Here is an 11,560-nt window from a genome sequence, read left to right on the forward strand (position 1 = left end):
TACTTCAGACAAATATATTTTCTGGCTGATGTCAGCATGGAGCAAGGCTAGCGATAAGTAGGCGTAAGCTTGAGTTTAATACATTGTCTATTTTAGCTCTCAAACTACAGCATTTTTTGTTGGTAAATTTGCCTGTTACTCCAAGCCCAAATTCAAACAATGTGGCGTTTCATGTAAAATAGACTGTTACACCCAGCCACACAGCCTGCTTGTTTCTCTCACTATGATCCCACTCTGAGTAGACTCCTTTCTCCTCGCAGTGGCTGTTCACTTTTGAGTTTTCACCCAAATGGCCTAGGATCTGCTGCTGGGATTCCTGTTACTGGATGCCCACTGCTTCCGCAGCCTTCTAGAAACTGCTGCCCCAGTGCAGGGTGGCAACAATAACGCTCTTACACAGCTCAGACATTTGTAACTCATAAGTCAATGGAAAACACTCCAGCCTTCTTGCCAAAATATGATGTAGTGGCCTTCTGGACTTCCTATTTCAAAACCAAAGTTCAAGGTTCATCTCGATGGTCTTCATCTTGTCAACTGTTTGCTTTGTTGTGGAAGTGAAGCATACGTAGTTAGTGAGCTGTGAGGGACAGAAAAGGAGATTGTGTTTATGATTCTGTTCACAGCTTTATCGCTATTTAGTCCACAAGGTGTTTCACAAGCAGTAGCTTGTGTGAAATAGTAAGTTGCTAATTTCCACCAGGTGCTTCTCCCTCCTTCATGCAAAAATGTTGACTGAAAGGAACAGCATATATATGCAAGAGGAGTAAGCTAGTGAATTGTTAAGTACAACAAATAAAGTAAAACCACTTCACCCCAAATATATGCATGTAAAGTGGAGAATTCAGTGCCAGTTTTATAGTTAGGGATTTAGAATCATAAAATAGTTAGGGTTGGAAAGGACCTTAAGATCATCAAGTTCCAACCCCCCTGCCATGGACAGGGACACCACACACTAAACCATCTCACCCAAGGCTCTGTCCAACCTGGCCTTGAACACCACCAGGGATGGAGCATTCACAACCTCCCTGGGCAACCCATTCCAGTGCCTCACCACCCTTACAGTAAAGAACTTCCTCCTTATATCTGATCTAAACTTCCCCTGTTTAAGTTTGAACCCATTACCCCTTGTCTTATCACTACAGTCCCTAATGAAGAGTCCATCCCCAGCATCCTTGTAAGCCCCCTTCAGATACTGGAAGGCTGCTATGAGGTCTCCACGCAGCCTTCTCTTCTCTAGGCTGAACAGCCCCAACTTCCTCAGCCTATCTTCATACGGGAGGTGCTCTAGTCCCCTGATCATCCTCATGGCCCTCCTCTGGACTTGTTCCAACAGTTCCATGTCCTTTTTACATAGAGGACACAATTTGACTACACCGGTTTGATTCTTAAAACAAATTTAATTGTTGAATTAAGTCAAGATTAGTGGCAGCTGCTGTGTAAAAGCCATACTAGTATGTGTGGCATATTCCCCCAGCTGGAGAAGTTCTTTCTAGGTCTCTGAAAGTTACAATGGCTACAGGTGAGTTTGAGGTAGTACTCCAGAAGCAGATTGTAGAAACTGAAAGTGAGACCTGAAGGAGGGATCCTCTGTTGCTTTGTGGAAAGGAGATCTCATCAGATCTCAGATAGTAGGCTCAGAGATGGATTCATTTTTTACTGGGGCTGAAATGGGTTGTAGTTTTGACTTTATGTTCAAAGCTACCAATAACACTGTCTCTGTCTACTACCCTTTCTTGCCTTTGTAGCTTCTCAGGTTGCTGTGAGTCTCAAAAGCAAAAGCTGCTACTTTTTTAGTGTCTGTCCTTATATGTGTTCCTCTTTTTAGGTATCTGCCAAATATCTCCATGACTTGTGAATTATGCAGATCAACAACAGACTAGTTTTAGAAATCTCTACTTCCCCAAATATCAATATTACAAGAATATTCAACCAAAGATGGTATTTACCTGACATTTTATTTGAATTGGCTTTTCCGGCTGTTGAGCCTGCATGGTCTTTAATGTGAGATGGTGTTCTAAGAGCTCAGCCCAGTTTCAGTTCAGCTTCACTGTTGTCATACCAGGTACCTGATCACCGCTCAGCCAATACCAACATCTCTGTAACTGTACACCAGAGCTATAAACTGTAATGGTTTGAGGACACAGAAAGGCAAGATATGTCAGGATAGCCTACTAACATTAAATAATTTTTTCAGATCTGAAACACAGGAAGTAATTTCATACTATAAAATGCTGAGCTGTGTCAAGAAGCAGCAAAATTGGGCTGCTCTGACAGGGGAGGCAAGTTGGAAGATGAAGACAACACCAGTATAGGCCTGATCTCATGGTAAACAAGGCTTGAACTTACAGTACATGCAGGCAAAAAGAGCAGATCTGGTGGTAATAACCAAGGATGACCAAGAGTCCAGATCTCCAGAGAGGTTCATAGTGAAAAGACAAGACCTGAGGTCCAGTCAGAAAGTCAAGTCTGTAAATCAGGGTCAGGATCAGTGAGGTGCAAAGCGAGGCCAGGCAGTATAATGCAGAAGGAAACCAAGGGCAAGGGCTTAAACTTCAGTGCTGCACCCATCAACAAGGTTTCTCCAAACTCTTCCTCCAATTTTAAATGTGCCACAACTACCTGACACAAGGTTACATAGCTGTGCCAGGTCGGAGGTGGCCTTGAGTACAGGCAGCCAAGCCCATACGAATGGGAAGAAGAGAGTAAAGAGACTGTAGTTGTGCTGCGAGCCATTACCGGCTGGACAAAATGGAGACAGATATGAAGCTTTTTAGCTATAGCACTATCTAAGGAGGCAATAATGACAGCCTGTACTGAGGTGAGAACTGCTGGACTGAAAGAAGGAAGTGAATAAAATCAGGTAAGGACTCATCATAAGGGAACCAAGATCACTTAATATTTTCATTACCTTTGCATAAAAATGAGAAGGGCTTTTATGAGTTTTGTTCATGAAATAAGATGGGGAAGACCAGTGTGTACATTATAAAAGTACACATTTATGTATACGTATTTATACGTGAATTTATACAATTTTTATTCTCTATAACTGAAGCAGAGAAAATTAGAAGATCCTAAATACTACAAGATCCAGGGTCATGAACATAAGGACTAACAAAACCAGTTTCTTATGATAATTAACAATAAGCATTTAGCCCAAAACTCTTGAGTTGGCATTTTTGAGCCACCAGAGTGATGCAGTTAAGAAGTAAGCAAGTAGTGCCTATGATACATAAGGCCTAGGATGAGATAAAATACTTCCAGTGAAGATACGAAAATTAAAACTGGTTTACTGTTGCATCCCACTTAGGATATCAGAGAATTACTATCACACATGCTCAAGAAGAATTAATTTGGACTTAAAGCAGAGGTCTCTGTGGAATGGAGAGCTTGTCTGAGACACATAGATTAGAAAGGTTTGATTTGTTTAACCTAGGAAAATAAGATGTGAGACAATTCTAAGCATATCAGAGATGTTAGTGGATGGAATTGACACAGAAGGAAACTAGCACAAGCAAGATACAAATCAGTTTAGGCTGAAAAACTAGAAGATTATTTCTAATCATTAGGTGTGAAAACAGCCTTCTGTTAGGAGAGTAGAGGGAGAAAAACTAATTGATTTAAAAGTAGAGCTTGGCAGATTTTTGAAAGTAGTTCCATGGCAAACTTGCCCGCAAAAGGCAGGAGGAAGGGATTTGATGACCTCTGCTATGTTCTTAAGAGGACTGTAATCAAAGGATAAAGCAAATAAACATGAAAAAGGGATTTAAAGGATAGAGAGAAGAACCAAATACAGTACTTAAGATGAGTTGAAATATGTGAATCACAACAATCAAAGAATTAACCATTTTTAGGTCAAGGTGATACATCATCGGTGATTTGGACCAAAGTCGGGAGGAAAAAGATGGCCAGGGTTGTGTTCATCCAAAGCAGCTATTAAGGAAGGATCTGGCCAGGTATTAGGGAAGGGGCAGGCAAAAGACAAGATAAAAAAATGAGATACATGATTAGGAATCAATATCAAAGCAAGGAATAGAACTCAAGATCAAAGTAACAAAAGAGATATGAAGAAAAGTAAGAATCTAGCACTGATAGAAAGCCATTCTTGTGAGATCATCTGTTGCTGAGGTAACTGAGTATTCTCAGTTTAAAGGCTGATGCCTTATGCTAGCAGATGCAGGTAGCTGCAGGTCAGGAAGTAATTCTGTAAAATTAAAGTGGGAAAGAAAGGAAAAGTAATCGAAAGAACAGTGGGAGAATAGGATAGTCATGGGCCTAGATAATAAAGGGAGGGTAAATATGATAATTTGACAGAAAAGGCTGTGAAGAGAAGGATAACAACAAGACCAGTCACTGCATCCTGAAGAGGTCAGAGTCAAGAGCAGAGTCATTAAAGTTTGATAAACTACAAATAGCATCAGGGTGGAGCTCATTTCAGAATGGAGCTCATTTTGTTTCAAGCTCTCCATTTTGCCTTGCTCCTGTAATTAGTCAGACTATGAATCTCATGCACCTAATCTACCTACAGATATTAGGTTTTATTAACTCTTGCAAATCTAAATGCTTGTCTGTTAATATCTTGGTACTGGTACTTACACATAAGGAACATACAGGAGTAATGGTGCTGCCTGATGTTGGATTCTGTATGCCATTTCTAAATGCCACTCATTTCTTTTCTTGACTTCTAATAACTTCCTTTCAAGCTGTTGTCTTTTCTGACTCTGCTGCTATTTTAAGTGGCTTTTGTTTTAATTTTTGTTGTTTGTGGTTTTTTTTTCTGTAAGAAAAAGAAAAAATTGGAGAGCAATGGCAGTAACATTGTGTTAGCTTATGTCTTAAGCTAAGAAAGCAGAGTTACTCAGCCCGTAAGTACTTTTTACAACCAAAGGGTTTAGTTACTCTCCATAAATAATATACCTGTTGCAAAGCATTTTGTGGCTCTATTTTCAGAGAATCGGGTAGCTGCCAAAAAAGACTTACCGATTTTAATAGCTACTCATTACAAAAAACCTAGAACTTACTCTGAAATGACACATAATCGTTTCAGTTTTAGAATGCATTTAAAAATAGTCTCTTGCATTCATTTATTTAGGAGGTCTGTTGCAAGTGACAAATTGACAAAATTGTTAAAATCACTTAATAAGAAGAGTTAACATCTACTAATTTTGCCCTGAAGTATAACTTTGTCTCTGATAGAATGGAGATGTGGATTATTTGGCTGAGTCATCTGTGTGGGTTTCAAGTTTCCCTGCCAGCCATTAATGAATTGTAAAAAATACAAAATAATAATAATAAACAAGAAGATTAAACCAGTTCTGTAGAATTACATTGACTTGCCTTCCTAAAAATGGATATTACTGCAAAACATGCAGACAGCGAGAAAAACAGATGGATGATATCTGGCAAATGAAATTTCCAGATACTGCCCCATCTGTTTCCTTCCACACATTTCAGCTGTAAGCTTTTTACATTATAGGGTTGCTTAGGTGATATTCCTGTTTGCAATGATGTCACACCCAAAGACTAGCAAAAGCAGGTTGATGCAGTAATCTGAGAGCAAGGATCTGTTCACTAGATTATTACCAATTATTACCAATATCCTCAAAAATACAGGCATTAAGTTTCCCTCTTTTATAATGGAAAAGTCTTATCTTCAAGAAATAGTTCTATAAACTCTTTGGTTTGCTTTTGAAATTGTTTTCCAGAAATAGTTAGACTAGCAGGATTAGAGTGGGAGAAAAAAAAAGAAAAAAAAATAATACCCAAACAATAAAAATGTACAGAAAATATTGTTTCACAAAGATAGTAAAAGAGATGTGCTTATAAGTACATTGGAAGCATTAGGTCATTGTCAGTTAAAATATGAGGAGTTCCTGATGATCTCCTGTAGATTTGAAGACCGTATTATTTTGTCTGATAATATCTAAATTTTTAGCTCCTCAAGTGTTATTATGTCTTCTTCACTCCCTGATGCATTTCTAAACATATTTTATTTTTCCTGAGATTTTCAGTGACTTAATTTATGAAAGGAAAATGTGTTATTAATGTTGTTACATTTTACAAAAGCAGAATTCATTAACTAGGAGGCATCATGGCCCTAAGGAGAATAACAAATGTAACCAAAAAGTACCACAGTCCAGACTCCTCCCACTGACTTCAAGGAATAGAAATGGGTGTTAGTCTAGCAACGTATTTAGAGAAATGTCTTTCATCACTTGGGTATTCATGGAGATAACTGAAATGAGTATGAAGTGTTAGAATCGGTGAAATCAGTTACATGGGTTTAAGTTACACACATGATTACATATTACTGAGTTGGCTGTACTGTGGTTTAATATGCTAAGGAAAAATCTTTCTGCATTTTTCTGGATCAAGGCTTTTAGAACTCTGTATCATGGTGTAATATAAGATGATAATTTTGGCTTAGAATAGGGAAGCTTGTAACTATGAACGCAAATTATCAAAACGGAAGAAAGGAACTAACGGAAAATGGGAGGTGGTTGTGGGGGGGGAGGAGAGAAAAAAATCTCTTAACGTACTATTGTGTTTTTCTCAGCTGATATAATCCCAAACATAAAGAGCCAAACAAGAGATCTTATTTAAAGAGTTCTTCTATGCAGTTGCCCTGTAAAGTGACAGGTACTAAGTGTATTCATACCTATTTTGATGAAAAGTCAATCTGTATACTTTGTTCATTAGGAACACCTGGAGAATATTGTAAAAGACATTGAGGGTCACATTTTTGTCAAATTACTTCTTTGTGTGTGTGGTCATTTGAAATGTAGCATGACTTTCCATTCAATAAAGAATCCTCCAGCTCTCGTCCACAGCCCTGAACCTGGGATTTTAGGAGTAGCTGCAGAGTAGATGTTTTGGGACTCACTCAAATTTTAGTTCCTATTTCTGGAGGAAAAAGTGTGATAATCTAGAAACTGGAACTACCCAAAGAATTTTGAATGCAATGCCCTCTTCAGGAGAATCGCATATCATACACGATTTAGCACATGACTTTGTGTACACCTACAAAAACATTTGTCAAAGGGTCAATTTCTGTACTGATAGAATGCTTTCCTTATAGCAGTCTTAAAATGTAAAATGAAGAGATGTTTCTAATATTTATGTGCATCCTCAAAGAAAAGTTGCTACTTGGTGACATCAGTAAATCATTTAAGGTATTATAACCTTTTCTGAAATAAATTTTAAATGGCCAGATTAACATAAGCATCTTTAATTTAAATAAATATTAAACTACCCAAATTTTATTGCTAGGTACACTGAATCACTGTTGGCTGCATGATTATTTTAGGGAAATAAAATTAGTCTGTGGCATGAGCTCTGAATGCTTTCATAATTGGTATACCTGCCCATCTGTTGTCCTGAAGAACTATGCACACAGTACAAGAGTATATCCTACCTGTTCTAGACATCCAAAATGATATCACTTCTACACAGAACCAATAAAACATAGGAAGAAACAGGTACAGGGGAAGTAATTCAGTTAATGAAACAGTTGATCTTGCTCTATAGGCAAGAACTGAATGCCTTACAGATCATCTCTCATCAAGATTTAGCTTGAAGCTTGACTAAGATAAACAAGATACATTCCTATGCTTGTCTAATATGAGGCTGGTGACTGCATGTTCAGAGGAACAGAGTCTTTCCATTCTGTTTCTCCTCCTCAGTTGAAGGCTGTAGACTTCTAAACTTGCTCCAAAATCTAGTTCTTCATAAAAGAAATTAAGGAAAAAAAAAAACAGAATAGATGTATTTTGAGCTTAATCTAAGCAAAAAACGTTCTGTGTATTTTCTACATGTTGGTTTGGTTTTTTTTTATATATGTTTTCAGGTTATTATCCCAAAGATGTTAAGATAGTGTTATTTGATTTTTTTGCCATGTACAGTTGGCTTGTATAAAGTTCATTTGCTCATGCGTTTGTTTCAGTTTTAGGCATTATCTTTATTTGTTTATAAATAGTAAGGAATGGTTTGACACATATCAGAGCAACACAATAAAAATTACTATATGCACCAAAAACTGCAGATACTTTTTACTTTGTGGCATTTATTGACATTTGTTGGATGTAATATACTTTAATAAGGGTTTTGACATCATTTCCTATACGATTCTCATTGGGAACCTGAAGACATATGAGCCGGATGAATCGACTGTTAGATGGGCTGAGAACTGGCTGCACTGCCAGGCTCAAGATGTTATAATCAATGGTTTGGCATCCAAATGGCATCCGGTAGCAAAATAACCAAATGGCATCCAGTAGCAAAATAACTGACGCACATAACGCTTAATTCATCTACCAAAACAGATTTACAGATTAAACTAGGCTAGTTGAAGCATCTGACACAAACAGCTGGTAAAGCTTCAGATCAGAAGAAGCTGGAGAAACTCAAGAACTAACAAAAGCTGGACAGCCAGCTCATCATGGCAGATCTGATACAACCTTGGCAAAAGGGTTGCATCAGGCAAGAGGCTGGACTAATGAGCCTCTGAATGTGTCACCCAAACATTTTTGTCTGTGATTTCTATGACATTTGTGTCAAGGTCATGCTTGCTGTTGCTCAAAGAATGATTGTTTCCTTTGTAATTTGTGAAAGATCTTGTAAGAATATAGGGAGACTCTCAGAAATTGAAAGAGGTAGAAGAAAAATACTTTTCCTTGACAGATTATAGTTAATGTATTGCAAACCATTCCCTTTATAAGTAATTTTCAAACTTGTATTTTATATCTTCTTATCCAATTACTGCATTTGTAAGAGACTTGTTTTTACAAATGGATAATGAGGTATTGACATAAACTGTTTGCTGTGTTTGGAATATTAAACTCAATGCAATCTTAAAATACATATGAAATTATATTAAAACCATGCATTATGCTTTAATAACATTCAATATAACACTAAAATGACTATTAAATGTGTACATATAAATATACTTCTAACACTTACTATACATGGTTTTAATTTTCTGCTGATAAACATACATATACTGCTATTTGCTGTATGTTAAATACTACTTTTTAATGAAAGTCACATCCATTAATGTAAATGAATTATATATGTCTTTTATAAACACTATGCATGCTATTAAAAGTTTTAGTAATATCATTGGTGTAAGGTTTAGCCAAGTGGAATTGGAAAAAAATTTAGAAGTTTGAAAATTATCTGTAATTCCAAATTTTAGGAAGCTGATAAATTAGTACAGGCAACTGTCTTCTAGCTCCATATGTTGATTTTCTTCTATAAACTGAACAAAATCTCACTTGGGACTCATCAAGATTATTGCATATGAAATAATATAAAGCCTCCCAGTAAAAACATAAACTATATTCTATCTTAAATCTCTAAGAGAAAATTGCTGATTCCTTACTGCTATGGTAGAAGGTATTGAAGTGTTATTTAGGATATCCTATTCTACAGTATATGCATACATACAGAATGAAACAACACTGTCAGGTCAGTTCAGCTTCCTAATCTCCTGGTTGACATAAAATGGGTTTACACTCCAAAATGAACTAGCACAGTTCATTACCAGGGCAGCTGGGAACTACCAGTATGCATCCTGCCACATACTAAGAATGTGGCTGCCTGGACTAAGGGCCAGCTCTGACATGGTGAAGGGCTTGAGGTGAGCTATGAGAAGCCTCTTTAGGGAGACTTCCCCCACTTCTGTGACCAGGACTTAAGCTCAAGCTGTCATCCTGGTTCTATGCTTGAGTCATGCTGCAGGTACGGTTGTGCATACCTCCCTGATTCTGACCCTGACCCACAGTCTTGGCTTTCTGGCCTGGAGCCGGACTTGGCACTATAGACTTGTGTGGTAATCACTGGACTATGTCCAACCATGGCTACCGTCCCCAGACCTCATCTGCTTTCCTTGTTCAGGTATTTGTTTCTTGTCAAGTCAGGCTGCTGCCCTCTCTGCCTTAGTGTTGTCCTCAGCCTTAAGCTTGCCTCTTCTTTCAGAGCAGCTGCTCCTGAGCACTGATAGGATAGCTTGCATAATGAATCAAACTGCATACAGCAGGAAGGTGACCCGGATAGGCTCAGAGCATTGTGGTTCCTCAAGGATGCCCCTGGAAGCTTTGTATCCTCAAATTAGGGATTAGGGGTAGGACACAACCCCCCTCCATGGATGGAAGGCCCATATTGTCAAGATGCAGGGGATGATGAGGCAGTCCTTGAATCACAGTGCTCTCCTACCATCACATCATGCGGGAATGGATGTGGATCCCTGGTCCAAAGGACTTGAATCATAAACAACATAGATACAAACCCATTTAAATTATTCAGCATAGAGAGTGTTTGACAATGTGATAACTGAAGGCAATACAAAATATAGCTGTAATGAGAGACAATCTTTACCTTGTAGACCTTATGAATGAAGACAGATAAGATAAGGAAGAGGTGGGAAAAAGAAAAAAAAAAATCTAACCCTGAATTTTGACAAAGCAGATTTTTAACAGCTGAGATCTTTGATGGATATTTAAACATATGTATTTGCCACCATAGTAATTTATTGCAAAATATATTGTTTGAATTTGCCAAATGCTATCAATAGTGTGCTGCAGTCATCTAGTGCGGTCCAGGCTAGCTTTAACCCTCAGCAAGAGTTGTTCAGGCAGCCTAAACATTATTGAAAGTCTCAAAATATTTTTTTTCTTTGAAGGTCTGCTTCCTGGAGATGAGTGATTTCCTGTGAATATCAGCTTCATTTTGAAACTAAATGTTTATTTAAATATATATACTTATTTATATATTTCTCAATTGCAGAGAAAAACATGATCTAGGTGCTTGGTTTAAAATAATTTAAAAAACAGTAAATAAAACAACATAAAAAATATTAGATTCTTAGAAATTTGGAATTTGGTCATGAATGCTGGGTGCATATAGTTGTCAATGCTAAGTTAAGCGTATCGTTTTTTTCTATCAAAATATATTTGGGTTAGGATTTGGATTCTTCAAGCAGATTCCTGTTAAAAAAAGTTTGTTCTCACCTGTGCTTAAAAAAAAAAAAAATTGAGTAGGATCAGAAATTTGCTGGTAAGACAGTCAACTTAACTTCTCTCTCCCTTGTGCAGTAACCAGGAGAGCTTCTCCCAGCCCATGCAGCACCATCACCACCATATGACCCAAGGTCATAGGCCTGCATTGTGTCAGAGCTAGCCTTGAGTACAGGCAGCCTACTGTCTAGGAAGTTGTGTGGCAGGTTACACTCAGAGCCTCGATAAGGACTGAGAAAAGATAATACCTTTTTCTATGGAGTCTAGCTGTGTATCAGTACGATTAACTACTTTCAGGATTTCCTTAGTGTGATTTGACATTGAAATTTTTGGGGGGCTTTGTGTGTAGGGCTGTTACAGTACTGAATAAAAGCTCTTGGTCTGTACTGAAATGTCATGGCAGAAATCGCAGAGTTTTGCGAAAGGTAGCAAAAAAATCCTTTTTTATTAACTGCCACTGGCACAGGTTACCCAGAGAATTTGTGGCTGCCCCATCCCTGGCAGTGTTCAAGGTCAAGTTGGTTAGGGCTTTGAGCAACCTAGTCTAG

The sequence above is a fragment of the Pezoporus flaviventris genome, unplaced genomic scaffold (assembly GCF_033815535.1).
Source record: "Pezoporus flaviventris isolate CSIRO_AGI_PZ_B2104156 unplaced genomic scaffold, CSIRO_AGI_Pfla_v1 ptg000081l, whole genome shotgun sequence".
NCBI classification, from domain to species: domain Eukaryota; kingdom Metazoa; phylum Chordata; class Aves; order Psittaciformes; family Psittacidae; genus Pezoporus; species Pezoporus flaviventris.